Raw genomic sequence first — 18,107 nt, 5'->3', positions numbered from 1 at the left:
GCTCTCTGTCAAGCTTTGGCAGCTGGCTAAGGTATTAAAGTCTCTTGTGGAGAGGGGTCTGGACTTAATTCATTTGTGTAATAGGAGAAATCACTGAGATTACCTTTAAGAGAAGAAGTTTTGCATTGCTATTTGTCTGATGTGGCCTGTTGAACCTCCACTTGAACAGAGGTGTCTTCTCCAACACACTTTGGAGGAGAATTGGAAAGATTGGAGACCTGCAGGATAGGGAATGAACATTTGAAACTCCTTTGAAAACTCTGTGGGACAGAGAGCTGATCACACAGAAGAGTAAGCAAAACTGAGACCTCAGGGAAGCAGAGATTGTCACTTCTGCCCACCTGTGCCCACATCCCTAGCCAAAGAGTAAACTAGAGAGTGCCTCTGGACACATGTATATAAGAGCAGTCAAGCTGCAGGAGCCCTGCAGTCCAAACTGCACCTGGATCTGAATTGGTCCAAAATGCATCCTACACACAAATCTTGTGTGTGGTGGGAAAGACTTAGACCATCAGAGGGGCAGAAATCCCTGAGAACTCTGCTCACATTCCTGACACAAGAAAAAACCACCTAGCTCCATCTGGGACTACAGTGTATAGGGACCTAGGAGCTGTAGGGGCAGGACATTTCTGCTTGCAGCTCCCATGGAAAGCGGAAAGCAGGCCGGGGAGGAGTGACTTCAGGCCTGAGACCAGAGGTGAAACCAACTTTTCTGCTCATAATGTCCTGCCTGATGGACTCAGAACATGCAAAGTCAGAATTTCCATTGGGACCAAGCGCTTCCAGTTTCTAGTTTGTACCTGATCCTCACTGATCCTGGCCCAGAACTCCCTGCTCCTAGATGCTGTGGGAGAGAGAACTGATCACCCAGGAGTGTAGGCTATACTGAGACTACAGGGCAGGATATACGGACACTTTTGCCCACGATTGCCCACATCTCTGGCCCTAGACAAACTGCATAGTGCACTGGAAACAGGAATATAGGAAGAGTAAAGCAGCAGGACCACCATGTTCCAGACTGTGCCTAGATCTGAACTTAACTGATCAAACACCTCCCTGCACCCAAATGCTGAGGGTGGGGGAAACTATAACTTCAGAGGAACAGACACTCCTGGGAATCCAGAGGAGTCTATTCTCTGCCAAGATTCCTGACTCAACAGGAAAACAACTTGTGCCATCTGTACCCCCCCCCCCCCCGCACAGAGGAACCAAGGAGAAGTAGGTGCAGGTTCTGCTAGTTCCTACCCACAAGGACAGCTGAAAGTCAGTGAACAGGAGCAACTACATGCCTGAGAGCAGAATACTCTGTTCCCATAACTGGCATCTACATACATAAAAGAAATCTTACTGAATGTGAAAGCACACATTGCACCTCACATAATAAGAGTAGGAGATTGCAACGCCCCACTCTCATCCATAGACAGGTCATGGAAACTGAAATTAAACAGAGACATAGACAGACTAAGAGAAGTTATGAACCAAATGGACTTTACAGATAATTATAGAAGATTCTATCCTAAAGCAAAATGATATACATTATTCTCATGGCACTTTCCCCAAAATTGGCCATATAATTGGTCATAAAACAGGCCTCAACAGACACAGAAAGATAGAAATAATCACATGCATCATACCAGTCCACCACGGAATAACGGTGGTCTTCAATGACAAAATGGAAATAATGTACACATGTACATGGAAGTTAACAATGCTCTACTCAATGATAACCTAACCAAGGAAGAAATAAAGAAAGAAATTAAAGACTTCTTAGAATTTAATGAAAATAAAGGTACAACATACCCAAACTTATGGGACAAAATGAAAGCTGTACTAAGAGGAAAAAACAGAGCACTGAATGCCTGCAGAAAGAAACAGGAGAGAGCATATGTCAGCATCTTGATAGGACACCTAAAAGGTCTAGAACAAAAAGAAGGAAATACATCCAGGAAGAGTGAAAGGCAAGAAATAATCAAACTCAGAGGTTAAATCAGCCAAGTTGAATCAAATACGACCATAGAAAGAATCAACAGAACCAAAAGTTGATTCTTTGAAAAAATCAAGAAGATAGATAATCCCTTGGGCAGACTAAGGAGAGGACACAGAGAGTGTGTCGACATTAACAAAATCAGAAATGAAAAGGGAGACAAAACTACAGATTCAGAGGAAATTCAAAAAATCATCAGATCTTACTACAAAAGCCTATATTCAACAAAACTTAAAAATCTGCAGAAAATGGACAATTTCCTAGACAGATACCAAGTTCCAAGGTTAAATCGGGAACAGATAAACCATTTTAACAACCCTATAACTCCTAAATAAATAGAAGCAGTCATTAAAGGTCTCCCAACCAAAAGAGTCCGGGTCAAGATGTGTTTAGTGAAGAATTCCTTATTAATAATAGCCAGAAGCTGGAAAGAATCCAAATGCCCTTCAACAGAAGAATGGATGCAGAAAGTGTGGTACATCTACACAATGGAATATTACTCAGCTATCAAAAACAATGACTTTATGAAGTTCATAATCAAATGGATGGACTGGAAAATATCATCCTGAGTGAGGTAAACCAATCACAGAAAAACACACATGGTATGCACTCATTGATAAGTGTCTATTAGCCCAAATTCTTGAATTACCCTAGATGCACAGAACACATGAAACTCAAGAAGGATGATCAAAATGCAAATTGCTCACTCCTTCTTTAAAAGGGGAACAAGAATACCCTTGGGAGGTAATCGGGAGGCAAAGATTAGAACAGAGGCAGAAGGAACGTCCATTCAGAGCCTGCCCCACATGTGGCCCATACATATACAGCTACCAAATTAGATAAGATGGAAGAAGCAAAGAGGTGCATGCCAACAGGAACCAGATGTAGATCTGTCCTTAGAGACACAGCCAGAATACAGCAATTTTGTAGGCGAATGCCAGTAGCAAACCACTGAAGGAAACAGAGAACATACTGGAAGAACTTGAAGGGGCTCGGGACCCCATATGTTCAACAGTGCCAAGCAACCAGAGCTTCCAGGGACTAAGCCACTACCTAAAGACTATACATGGACTGACCCTGGACTCTGACCTCATAGGTAGCAATGAATATCCTAGTAAGATCACCAGTGGAAGGGGAAGCCCTGGGTCCTGCTAAGACTGAACCCCCAGTGAACTAGACTGGTGGGGGGAGGGCGGCAATGGGGGGAGGGTTGGGAGGGGAACACCCATAAGGAAGGGGAGGGTGAGGTTTTAGGTTGATGTTGGCCTGGAAACCAGGAAGGGGAATGACAGTCAAAATGTAAATAAGAAATACTCAAGTTAATAAAGATAAAAAAATTAATGAGGACAGATAAACACATACTAGTTTTCACTTCTTCATAATTTCAAGAAGAACCTGAAAGAGAATTTATAATGTTCCAGAGACAAATACGGGAATTTAAATTAGTCGGAATAAATATGTTGTTAAAATTTTCTGCCCTCTGTTATTTAATAATTCTGACTATTCGTGCTATGAATGAAAACACGGTTGTGTAATGTCTACCAATCCCCAAAGCCTGAATCATTGTGAAAACTGTCGTATTTCTCCCTAATATGGTTCTTTGGTCACCATCCTTTTCATTGCCCATCTAAATTCTCTGTTTCTCAAGTAGATCAGAGGACTACGTGAGGGTATCTCGCTCATGTAGAAGACCAAGGAACTTTCTGTCCTTACATGTATTTGCTCTTGGGAGCATGTAAGTAAAACTTTCAGTTCCAAGAACAAAACATGGCCATCCAATGGGACCCCCATGAACCAAAATCTTTCTTTCTGCAATCAGTGACCTTTAGCACACTGGTAACAACGCAGACAATAATATAAAGGATTAATCCTGGAATAATAATAATAATAATAATAATAATAATAATAATAATAATAATAATAATAATGGAATAATGCCCTGGAGGGATCATTGACTAAGGAAATAAATTTTGAGCCGTGTTTTTCATGGGATATTGTATCCATGAAATCAAATTACCTCACACATAAAAATTACTCACGCTGTCAAGGCTTCACAGAGAGAGGTGAGAACTAGAGTGAGGATGTTTAGCTTATGCATGACTAACACACACACTCACACACAAACACACACACACACACCACACCCACACACATGCACACACACACACAAACAAACACACACAATCAAAGACATAACACACATACACACATCTCTGAGGTCTGATTCTTAGAGTGTCCAGGTGCACACCAGGTGTGTAAGGATGAAGTGGACCCAGGAACATGTCGGTCAGCAGAATCTTGGTCTGCCTGCAAGTGAGTTAGGAGTTCCTCCAAGGAATTCAGTGTCGCAGCTCTTTTAGAAGGTATTTGGGTATGGCTGTGTGCATATATTTTACTCAGGGTGGACAAGGTCTACACAAATCTTTCAGAGCAGGAAGAGGTTTTCGGGTGCATTTACATTGATGGAGGCCTCATTTGGTTGACCTTCTTTAATCTCTGTCCCAGCCTCGGTCTGTTGTTCAGGGATTTCCATTTGACATCCTCAGAAACCGACTCCACTTAATGTGCCCCATCCCCACCCCTGAGGTCTTGCTTGCTCGATTTCAAGGGATTGCTGGTTCGGACTCTGCATTCTACATCATATTAAATCCTCAGGAAGGTGGTCCTCTAGATGACATGAATTAAGCAGTTCAGTGAGTTTCTGCATTAACCTGTATGTTCTCTAATTGTGGCCGGTTCTCTCTGCACTGCACTCCTCAGTCGCCCTCATGCATTTGTGGATTGTAGATAGAATAAGATTTATATCACAGCTGATACCATCCTTTGGTAAACACGCACCACGTTTGTGTCTCTAGGTCACAGTTCCCTCTCGGTTTTTTTGTTTTTTTGTTTTTGTTTTTCATTAGTATTTATAGTTTCATCCATTTTCGCTTAAGCTTCATGATGTCATACCGCTACCAAGGATGTCAAATCCTGCCCCCATGATATGATGTCCCCGACCCAATGATGTCATGCCCCACCCCACCCCATGATGACTTGCCCCACCTCAATCTCACACCCCCCGTCCTTGTAATGTCATTTCCCCGGTCCCTTCCTGGCCAGAATGGTTGTACCTATTCATCAGGTAACATTCTGAATGCTCCCCTGTCACCACACTCCTCCAGGCTTCCACCATTTTCAGTCCCTCCTTCTATCCTCTCTCCTTCTTCTCTGAGAAAGTGGAGGACCCCTCTGGGTGCAACCCTTCCCCTAACACATCAAATCTCTGCAGGACTAGATTAATCGTCTCCCACCAGGTCCTGAAAACGCAACCCGGGTAGAAGAACAGGATCCACAGACAGGCAACGGATTTAGTGAACCCAGGTGAGGACCATTGTGCTCCTCTGCCTCTCTCAGTCCTTCCCTCAGCTCTTCACTGTGACTCACTGAGCTCCATCCGGTATTTGGCCGTGCGCCTCTGTTTCTGTGTTAGTCGGCTGCTCGGTGTGGCCGTGCAGAGGACAATAATGCTACCCTCTTGTCTGCAGACCCAAGAAAGTACCATTAATAATGTCAGTGTTTGCCGTCTGCCCATAGAATAAGGATCACATCCGGCCACTTATCCTGTCGCTATTCCCTCATTTCCTCTTCCATCTCTGTCCCTGTGTTTCTTACACAGAGGGCAATTTCTGGGTCAAAATTTTGGGGATGGGTTTCTGTCCTTATCCTTCCACCTTAGGTCTTCCGTGGCTACGGAAAGTGACCATTTCAGTATCCGTATCCCCACTTCTACGAATCTCAACTAAAGTCACCCTCATGGATGCCGGTGTAGCCTCACCCATCACAGATTACAGGCAAATCATAGATATATCACCCACCCTGGACAGTCACTGATTTCTCTTTATTCTCTTGGCCCTCTGTCCCTCTTGCTCGTCTCTCCCAAGAAATGATTCTCAAATCTCATTTCCCGTCACATCCCCTCAGCCACCCAATCCTTTCCTTCCATCTGCCTCCTCTCATTATTTTATTCCTCCTTCTGAGTGAAAATCAAGAATTTTCTTAGGTCTGACTTCATGTTTAACCTCTTTGTTTCCGTAGATCGTAGTGTATGAATTCTTTACTTTATGGCTTCTACCCTCTTTTAAGTGACTATGTACATGTTATTTTGGGTCTCAGTTACCTCATTCAGAACAATACTTTCTCATTCCATATACTTCACCGCATCTTCACAATGTCCTTATTTTTCATAGCTGCGTAGTACTCCGTAGTGTAAATGAACCACATTTTCTGTAGCCATTCTTTGGTTGAGGATCATCTGGGTTATTTCTATTTCCTTCTCATTATTATGAAAGCAGTTAGGAACCTTATGTAGCACATGTCCTGCTGTATGGCAGAGGTCTTTTCAGATATAAGGCCAAGAGCAGTATAGCTGGGTCTTTAAGAAGAATATTCCCCATTTTCTCAGAATCCACTAAATAGATATCCAAAGTCATTATTCGGATTTGATCTTCCCCCAGCAAATATTATTTGAATCCTGATATTTATCTGCTTCCTTAAAGGAGTTTTCCCCTGACTAGACCTCTATCATGGATTAAGGAGATCGCATATGAACCTTTTGTCCATTTTAACTGTTCAGTAAATGCTAGAGACTATGACGGGAGCCAGAGGGGAAAGTTGATACTGGAGGATTGAGGGTTGGGATAGGTAGAGAGGCAGAAGAGGGTAAGAGAGGTATAATATTATTACTATATAATAATTTAATATACTAACAAAATATATTAATATTAATTATATTATATCATGATATTAATATATAATAATTTGATATGTTAATACAATTTATCTGTATTTATTATACCAATATAATTTAATATATTAATATGATATATTGATATTTATTATATATTATCATAATATTGATGTATAACAATTTAATGTTAATATACTATATGAATATTAATATATTATCATAATGTTAGTACATAAAATTTAATATATTAATTTATTATAATATTTTTATATGTATATACACACACACATATATATATATATATATATATATATATATGTATATATTGCATGATATGTAACTTCCACAAATTTAACTCCAAGTGGAGCTCGCAAGATAATGGGAAATGCTGAGGGTAGAATTTTTTTTTTCAGTTCAGATTGCTTATATGGTGGATCACTTTGATGGGTTTTCATAGATTGGTCAACTCTTGCAGCCTCAGGAGGAAGCCTATATGATGGCACTGAATGGCGGTTTTGATATGCCCTTGGATATTATTTTTGAGCATTTTACCTAGTATTTTTTCCACCAATGTTCTTAAGGGAAATTGGTCTGAAATTCTTTCTTTGTTGAGTCGTTTGGGATTTAGGTGTCAGGGCAACAGTTGTGTCATGGAATCGGTTTGGCAATTTTCCTCCTGTTTCTGTTTTTTGGAGTAGACTGAGAATTCTTTCAAAATCTAGTAGGAGTCCACACTCAAACAATCTGGCCCTCGGGCTCTTTCAGTGGGGAAACTTAATTAATGTTTGTGTCTCTTTAGGTGTTGTAGATGTATTTACATAGTTTATCTAATCTGAATTTACATGTGGTCAGTGTAATCAGTCTACAAAATCATCCACTCCATTCAGAGTTTCTAATTTTGGAGACAGCAGGTTTTTGAAGTGAACTTAACGATACTGTGACTTTCATCAGTGTCCATTGATACGACTCCCTGTACTTTTCTGACTTTGTTATTTGGATGCTGTCTCTCCACCTATTACATTATCTGTCTAAGGGTTTGTCTGTCTGGTTGATTTTCCCACAAAACCAGTTCTTCTTTTTGTTGATCTTTGTATTCTCTTTGTTTCTGATGGATCACTTTCACCCCGAGTCTGATCATTTCTTGCTGTCTCCTCCTTTAATATGTATTTGCTTCTTTTTATTATAGAGATTTAGGGTGTGCTGGGAGGTTGCTAGTTTGGGGGGTCTCCGGTTTCTTTATGAAAGTACCCTGTGCTGCATATGCTTGTTCCTATTAGCACTGCTTTCCTTATGTCCCTTAAGTTTGGAGAAGCTGTGCCTTCATTTTCATTTAATTCTAGGAATGCTTTTTTTTTTTTTCATGTCTTTTCAGGACTGGTGGTTCTTCAGTTGCGAGCTACTGAATTTCAATGAGTTTATATACTTTTTCTTATTTTTGAAGTCCAGTTTTAATCCATGGTAATCTAAGAAGATCCAATTGTTAGCGCAGTCTTTCTGTATCTGTTGTGGCTTGTTTAGAGTGGGAGAACATGGTCAGTTTAGGATAAGGTTCCATGAGGTACTGAAAAGAGAGCGTGTAGTTTTGTGTTCGTGTGAACTATTCTGTAGATATCAGTGAGGTCAATTTAATTGAACCCTGTATAAGTTACATCATTTATTTTTTTAAATTTCTGTCTCAATGGCCTGCCCTTTGTGAGAGAGGGGGAGTGATATTCTCCACTATTAATATGTGAGGTTTGATGTGATATTTAAGCTTCAGCAATATTTCTCTCACCAATGTTGCTGCTTTTGTCTTTGGAATATAGACATCCGGAATTGAGATGCCATTTTGGTGGATTTTTCCTCTGATGCATATGAAGTGTCCTTCCCATCACTTTTCATTGCTTTTGGTTGAAAGTCTGATTTGCTGGATGTAAGGATGGCTACACCATCTTGTTTCTTGTGTCCATTTGCTTGGAAAACCTTTTTTAACCCCTTAGTCTGAAGTTGTGTCTATCTCGGTTGCTAGATTGTCTTTCTTGAGTGCAACGGAAGGATGGATCCTGTTTTTAAATCCATTGTGTTAGCCTGTGTCCTTTTGCTGTTGTGTAGAGGCCATTTATGCTTAAAGGTATTAATGAGATGTGATATTTACTTCATGCTATTTTGATGTTACGGGAGCAGTGGTTTTTTTTTGCTTGCATGTGTTTTGGTTTTTGTTTTTTCGATCGGGATGTTTGAATGTGTTTGTGAGTATTAGATCTGTTCTGTAGGGTGCATGGATTTTTGGTTTGCATGTTTTTGTTTTTGTTTTTTTGGGAGCTGTTAGAGTATGCATGTGAATATGAGATCCCTTCTGTAGGTAATGCTGTGCAATTATTAATTTCTAGTGGGAGGCAGGGATAGTTCAATTTCTGAAAATCCATCAATATTATCCACTATATAATGAAACTGAAAGAAAAAAAATCACATGATAATCTCATTAGATGCTGAAAAAGCTTGCAAAAATATTCCAACCCCCCTTCATGTTAAAAGCATGAGAGCGATCAAGGATACCAGTCCTAGGCAGAAACATAATAGAAGCAAAGTACAGCAAGTCGGTCCCCAACATCAACCTAAATGGAAAGAAATGTAAAGTGATTCCATTAATGTCAAGGAAAATGTAAGGCTGCCTACTCTCCCTATTAAGTATAGTATTTGAAATTCTATCCAGAGTAAAAGCATGGTTCAAATTTGGTTCTGACATGGAGTATGGCAAAGGCCTGTGAAGGAGGAATGGCACAGAGCTTTAGACTCCTGGGGTATGGCCCACTCCTCAGCACAGCCTCGTTGGACCTCGGTAAATCATGAACTCAATGAGGACTTCATGCAGAGTGTCGCTCAGTTATTGCACTCATATCTCTCTTAATATAAGAAGTGTATGAAAATCCTCATGGAGCTTCCCACCACTCAGAAGGAAGTGCCATTGGCATTTGGAATAACATAGGTCCAGGTCTTTTAGCAATTGCCTCTGGGGCAGATCAGTGCTTCCATCATTGCCCGAGGAAATGTAGAATGGACAGCGACGACCACCACTCTTTTTTTTTAAAGATTTATCCATTTATTAAATATAAGTACACTGTAGCTGTCTTCAGATACACCAGAAGAGGGCATCAGATCTCTTTACAGATGGTTGTGAGCCACCTGTGTGTTTGCTGGGAATTGAACTAAGGACCTCTGGAAGAGTAGTCGGGTGCTCTTAAACGCTGAGCCATCTCTCCAGCCCGACGACCACCACTCTTAAAAAGCATTTGGAAAAATAAAATTGTTCGTGAAGCTGGGTAAGATCTTTTCCCTACTTACTCTGATGTAAAAAACAATTTATTGAACAATTTGAAGTTCGGAAAGGCTGGGACCTTTTAAGGTCAGGGAACAAGACAATGGCGGCATAGGCTAATGGTGTGACTGTCACAAAGGCTGGACTGTTGATGACTGATTTATGACCCAGATTTTACCCTCAGCTTCCTGATAGGATTTAATAAGGTTTGCCAATCACAGATGTCCATTCTGATCATTTAAAGCAGAAATGACATTTTTATACAGATGTTTATATTTCTATTTCTCTAAAGATTCTTATAAGAGTACTTTTAAAGATAAATAATACAATATTTAACCATTTCTCTGTAAATTCAAATTGCTTACTTATGAAGTTACGCTGGCCTTGGGAGTAATTTGTTTGCTTTAGGTGTACCATGTAATATTTGTTCTAATATATTATTGGGTATCAGTTTTTTTCAGCACTAAGCAAGAGAAGAAAACTAGAACATGATCACATTTTTGTAATACAATATTCAATGAATTAATGGTCTATAGGGAAAATACTGCCTGTTGGGATACAGAGAAAACCTAGAAAATTGAACTGTATGTCACAGAAATGAACTTGTGAATATAAATATTTTCTCGAAGAATCCCCTATACTCCATGTTCCTAAATCTTTTCTACCCATGCTGAGCCCCTGACTAACTTGCACCATTCAGATCATGTAACCACTAATGAAGAAAAGAGAAGTCTCTAGATTTAGAGAGAAGGAGTACAAAAAAGGTTTCCACTGTGACACAAGAGACTCTCCTGGAAGAGGCACTCTTGAAACTGGTCAATGTAAGAAAAGCTGTTCAGCAGGTAGGACATGGCAGTTCTCAGTGACATCATTAGGTCCTGCCTGAAAAATCTCTTGTATCATGGAGAGCCCTAGTTTCTTCTATGATGTCACAAGTGTTGTCTTGACAGCAACTTCCGCCAGATAGTCCTTCCATATATCTCTGGTTTACTAATTGGCCTCTAATTCAGAATAAAGAGCCATTTGGGAGGGTGAACAAATAGGATGAAGAGATTAGTGATGAGGAGAATGAAGCTGGCCTTCTGTCTTGGTATAAAACAAAAGAAGAAATACGTGGTTCCTGGCAAATCACCCTGGGCAGATGGCATTAGTTCTTTTGTTCTCTAGGTTCACCAAGTTCTTGGAGAAGTTGCTGAACATCCTAAAGACCTTTGGGCTGATGGTAAAGTTTTTAGATACCCCTTTTCATATTGTGATGGTCCTGGGGTTTGTAAGGCTGATGGTAAATGTTTCCCAGAAGAGTGCTAGAGACAGATTGATTTTTAGATGATTTAGATCACATGGAAGTGTTCATATTTGGAAGAGTGTGTCGCATCTTCTGTAGTTGGGGAAGATGGCTGATATTGAGGAGATAAGGAAGTTTCTATCGCCTCCTCTGAAGTTTGCCAAGGTCGAATGCATTCTTTTGCACTAATGGAATCCAAGGAATCCCTTTCCTCAGATGTTGAGGATGGTACAGACACTGGTGTTTGCATATCTTGTTCCCCCACTCCTGGTTCACATATGGTTGGATCCATAATCTTCTCTACAGATGGAATATGTCCTAGAACATCTTTTGTACATGTGTCCCATCCACAAGCCATTTTTAAAATTGTGGCTGTGGGTAGAACTGCTTTTGTAGATGTTTCTTGTCCAACAGTCTATGAGATAGAGTACTACTCAGAGAAACCTGCTCAGTTTTGGGACATTCTAGCATCTCTGACGTATATGTGGATATTTTTGGAGACTCTCCTTTCTGGACAGAACGACCGAGAGTACCCTGAGGAGTTAGGGGATACTTTTTCTTCTCTGCACATTGTATAAATATGGAGTTGCATGGCTCATTGCCTGTGTGTTATGATAAACTTGGCTCTTTTGGGGCTGATGACAAGACAGAATGGTTCTTTTCTGTTGTAGAGGATATTTGGATAATTTTCTGTTGTATGGGGACATTTGAAGAACTGGGGGAGATGGTTAGTGTGCTAGATCATATTTTTTATGTGCAGAAGGCACAAGAGTTCCTTGGGTGGACTCAGAATTTTCTACCATATCTTCTGTGGGTGTAGAACTCTCAAGATCCCCTTCTGAAACTGGCAATTGGCTTTGATTTAATGGTGCACATGCAGAAAGTTCTGTCTCTGCTTGGGCTGGTATGTGTGTTGTGAGGTTCATTTGTGGATTTTTGTCTACATTTTGTCCCCCTTGGACAAGAAGTGATGATTTAAGCCCATTTTAATAGTGTAGGATTTTGAAGGTCCTCTTGGTTTAATAGGGAAGTTCTGAAATCCCCTTTGTCAGCAGAATCAGGTGTCAAACTCATTTTTCACGAAGCAGATTGCATACTTAACATTGTTGGAGATGGGGGACACTTTTGGCTGTCTTTGTGTGTGGACATAGTGCTTTGCCCTGCTTTGGCAGCTGACGACAGTATTAAAGTCTCGTGTGGAGAGGGGGCAGGAGCTAATCCATCTGTGGAATAGGAGAAATCACTGAGATTACCTTTAAGTGAAGAAGTTTTGCATCCCTATTCTTCTGATGGGGCATGTTGTAACTCCCCTTGACCAGAGCAGTCTTCTCCAACACACTTTGGAGGAGAATTGGACAGACTGGAGACCTGTAGGATACAGAATGAACATTTGAAACTCCTTTGAAAACTCTGTGGGACAGACAGCTGATCACCCAGAAGAGTGGGCAATACTGAGACTTCAGGGAAGGATCGACTGCCACTTCTGCCCATATGTGTCCACATCCCTACCCCAAGAGGAAACTGCATATTGCCTCTGGACACATCAATATAGGAGCAGTAAAGCTGCAGGATGCCTGCAGTCCAAACTGCGCCTGGATCTGAACTGGTCCAAACAGCATCCTACACTAAAACCTCGTGTGGGGTGGGGAAGTCTTAGCCATCACTGGGGCAGAAACCGCTGAGAACTCTGCTCACATTTCTGACTCAAGAAAAAAACACCTATCTCCATATGGGCCTCCTGTGCATGGGAACCTAGGAGCACTAGGGGCAAGACATTTCTGGTTGCAGCTCTCATGGAAAGGTGAAAATAAGCCCAAGGAATGATTTCAGGCCTGAGACAATAGGTGAATCAAACTTTTCTGCTGGATGTGACCTGTCTGGAGGACTCAGGACACACAAAGGCAGAACTCCTCTGGGATCAGACACTATCAGTTTCTAGCTGCCTCCTGAACCTCTCTATTCTCGACCTAGAGCTCCCTGCTCCTAGATGCTCTGGGAGAGAGAGCTGATCACCCTGGACTGTGGACAATACCAAGTGCACAAGGCACAGAGACTGGCACTTCTGCCCACAATTGCCCACATCTCTGGTCCAAGACAAAACTGCATAGTGCCTTTGGACAAAGGAATATAGGAAGAGTCAAAGTGCAGGAGCACCATTATCCTGACTGTGCCTGGATCTGAACAGATCTGGTCAAACAGCTCCCTACACAAAAATAGGGAGGGTAGGGGAACTAGACTTTCAGAGAAGCCGACACTCCTCGGAAACCAGAGGAGACTACTCTCTGCCCAGATTCCTTACTCAAGAGAAAAACACCTTGTGCCTTCTGTGCCCCCTTCCCCCAGAGAGGGACCTAGGAGAAGTATGAGAATTTCATTCTGGTTCCCGCCCACAGGGACAGATGAAAGTCAATGGACAGGAGCAACTACATGCATGAGAGCAGAATACTCTGTTACCATAACTGGGTAAAAGAAAACAGGAAAAGAGTTCTACAGCAGTCCTGACACATGAGCTTACAGGATTGTCAAGCCACTGTCAGAAAGAGCAAGACAAGCTAACTCCAGAGACAACTTGATGGCTAGTCAGGAACACAAGCAACAGAAATCAAGACTACTTGGGCTCAACAGAACCCAATTCTCCCATCAAAACAAACACTGTATATCTAAACACACCAGAAAAGGAACCTCTAGATTTAAGGTCACATTTTATCATGACGATGGAGGATGTTAAAAAGGACATAAATAACTCCCTTGAGAAAATACAGGACAACAGAAAATACAGAATTAAACAAGTAGAATCCCTGAAAGAGGGAACTCAAAATACCTTAAAGAATTACTGGAAAAACAGCAAAACAGAAGAAGGAATAAACAAAACCATCCTGGAGATAAAAAGGAAATAGAAACAATAAAGAAAGCACAAGGAAGACAACCCTGAAATTGGAAAACCTAAGAAAGAGACCAGGAGTCACAGATGTGAGAATCACCAACAGCATAAAAGAGATAGAAGACATAATCTAAGGAGCAGAAGATTCCATAGAAAACATTGACACAACTGTCAAAAATAATGTAAAAGGGAAAAGCAGCTAGCCCAAAACATACAGGATATCCAGGACACAATGAGAAGATCAAACCTAAGCTTAACAGGTATAGAAGTGAGTGAAGACTGCCAACATCAAGGGACAGTAATATCTTCATAAAATTTTAGAATGAATCTCCCCTAATCAAAGAAAGAGATGCCCATAAACATACACAGAGCCTTCAGAACTCCAAATAGAGTGGATCAGAAAAGGATATCCTTCCATCACTTAATAGTCAAAACACCAAATCCGAAAAACAAATAAAAATATTAAAAACAGTAAGGGAAAAGGTCAAGTAACATATAAAGGCAAACCTATCAGAATTACACCAGAATTATCACCAGAGACTATGAAAACAGAACGTCCTGGACAGATTTCATATAGACACTAAGAGAACAAAAATGCCAGCCCAGGCTACTATATCCTGTACAACACTCAATTAACATAGAAACCAAGATATTTCATGACAAAACCTAATTTACACAATATCTTTCAACATATCCAGTCCTACAAAGGACACTAACGGGCAAACCCCAAAACAAGGAGGCAAGTAAAATCATAGATAAAGCAAGAAATTAATCTTTTCACAACAAAACAAAGAGAAGAGAAGCACACAAACATAAACTAACCTCCAATTATTAAAATAACAGAAAGTGACCATCACTATTCCTTAATATCTCTCAACATCAATGGACTCATTCCCCACTAAAAAGACACACAGGATATGTAATGAGGACCCAGCATTTTGTACTACAGTAAACACACTTCAAAGACAAAGACAGACACTACCTCAGAATAAAAGGCTGGAAAAAAAAACTTTCCAAGCAAATGGTCTGAAGAAGCAAGCTGGAGTAGCCATTCTAATATAATATAAAATTGATTTTCAAGCAAAAGTCATCAAAAAGCATAAGTAAGGACACTTTATATTCATCAAAGGAGAAATACACCAAGATGAACTCAAAATCATAAATATCTATGCTCCAAATACAAGGGCACCTACATTCATAAAAGAAATCTTACTAAAGCTCAAAGAACACATGGCATGGCAAATAATAAGAGTACGAAATTTCAACACTCCATTCTCACCACTGGACAGATTACAGAAAGAGAAATTAAACAGAGACATACACAGACTAACAGAAGGTATAAACCAAATGTACTTAATAGATATTTAGAGAACATTCTATCCAAAACAAAAGGATATACATTCTTCTCACCACCTCATGGCCCTTTCTCCAACAATGATCATATAATCAGTCAAAACGCAAGCCTCAAAGGATACAGAAAGTAATAATCCAACGCATCCTATCAGACCACCATGGACTAAGGCTGTTCTTCAATAACAATTAGGAAAGAACACCCACAGATACATGGAAGCTGAACAATGCTCTACTCAATGATAACTTGGTCAAGGAAGAAATTAAAGACTTCTTAGAATTTAATGAAAATGAAGGTACAATATACCCAAACCTTTGGTACACAATGAAAGCTGTGGTAAAAGGAAAACCCATAACTCTGAGTGCCTACAGAAAGAAAAAGAAGAGAGCATACATCAGCAGTTTGACAGTACGCCTAAAAGCTCTAGAACAAAAAGTCACAAATATGCGCAGGAGTAGTAGAAGTCAGGAAATAACCAAACTCAGAGCTGAAATAAACTAAGTAGAAAAAAGGGGACCATACAAAGAATGAACAGGACCAAAAGCTGGTTCTTTGAGAAAATCAACAGGATATATTAACCCATAGTCAGACTAACCAGAGGGCACACAGAGTGTGTCCAAACTAACAAAATCAGAAATGGAAAGGGAGACACAACAGCCGAATTAGGGCAAATTAAAAAGTCATCAGATCATCCTAAAAAAGCCAATATTCAACAAAACTTGAAAATCTGGAGAAAAGGGAAAATTTACTAGATGAATGCCAGGTACCAAATCTAAATCTGGAACAGAAAAACCATTTAAACAGCCAATAACTGCTAAAGAAATACAAGCATTCATTAAAAGCCTCCCAACCAAAAAACATCCATGATCAGATGGGTTTATTGGAGAAATCTATCCAAAATTCATAGAAAATTTCATACCAATACTCTGCAAACTATTCTTCAAAATTGAAACAGATGGAGCACTACCTAATTCCTTTTATGAAGACACAATTTCTCTTATAACTAAACCACACAAAGACCCAACACAAAAAGAGAACTTCAGACCAATTTCCCTTATGAATAACGATGAAAAAATACTCGATAAAAGTCTTGCAAACCGAGTCCCAGAACATATCAAATACTCATATATCATGTTCAAGTAGGTTTTATCCCAGGCATGTAGGAATGGTTTTGTATACAGAAACCATCAACATAATCCATTATATAATCACGCTCAAAGATAAAAACCCAATGATCCTTTCATTAGATGCTGATAAAGCATTTGACAAAATTCAACACACCTTCCTGATAAAAGTACTGGAAAGTATAGGAATTTAAGGACCATTCCTAAACATATGGAGCAAACCCATAGATAACTTTAAACTAAATGGTGAGAAACATGAAGCAATCCCACTAAATCAGGGACAAGACAAGGCTGCCCACTCTCTCACAATTTATTCAATATAGTTCTAGACGTCTTACCCAGAGAAAGCAGACAATAAAAGGAGGTCAAAGGGATATAGATTAAAAGGAAGAAGTCAAAAAATTACTGTTTGTAGATGATATGATAGTATACCTAGTGACCTCAAAAGTACCACCACAGAATTACTAAGCCTGATAAACAATTTCAGCAAAGTGGCTGGGTAAAAAAATAACTCTGCACAAAAGTTAAACAAGCAGAGAAAGAAACTAGGGATATGACACCATTTACAATATACACAAATAATATAAAATATCTCGGGGTTACTTTATCAAGCAAGTAAAATATCTGTATGAGACGAACCTCAAATCTCTGAAGAAACTGAAGAAGATTCCAGAAGATGCAAAGATCTAGCATACTCATGGACTGGCAGGATTAATACATTAAAAATTGCCATTATACCAAAAGCGATCTACAGATTCTTTCCAAACCCCATCAAAATTCCAATCCAATTCTTCATAGAGTTAGACAGAACAATTCATAAATTCATCTGGGATAACAAAAAACTCAGAATAGCTAAAACTATCCTCAACAATAAAAGGACAATAAAAGGGAATCACTGTCCCTGAACTCAAGCAGTATTACAGAGCAACAGTGTTAAAAACTGTATGGCATTGAGACAGAGGCAGGAAAATAAGCCAGTGGAATAGAATTGAAGACCCAGAAATGAACCCATACACCTATGGTCACTTAATTTTTTGAAAAGAGCCAAAACCATCCAATGGGAAAAAGATAGCATTTTCAGCATGTGGTGCCGGTTCAACTCTGGGTCAATATGTAGAAGAATGCAGATCCACCCCTTTTACTACCCTGTACAAAGCTTAAATCCAACTGGATCAAGGACCTCCACTTCAAACCAGATACACTCAAACTAATAGAAGAAAAAGTAGGGCAAAATCACAAACACATGGGCACTGAAGAAAATTTCTTGAGCCAAACATCAAAGGCTCATATTCTAAGATCAAGAATCAACAAATGCGATCTCATAAAACAGCAAAGCTTATGTAAGGCAGAGGACACTGTTGTTAGGACAAAATGGCAACCACCAGACTGGAAAAAGATCTTTACCAATCCTACAACTGATAGAGAGCTTATATCCAAAATATACAAAAAACACATGAA

This window comes from Rattus norvegicus, chromosome Y (genome assembly GCF_021556685.1).
Source record: "Rattus norvegicus strain SHRSP/BbbUtx chromosome Y, alternate assembly SHRSP_T2T, whole genome shotgun sequence".
Taxonomy (NCBI): Eukaryota; Metazoa; Chordata; class Mammalia; order Rodentia; family Muridae; genus Rattus; species Rattus norvegicus.
This window is presented reverse-complemented; position numbering follows the sequence as displayed.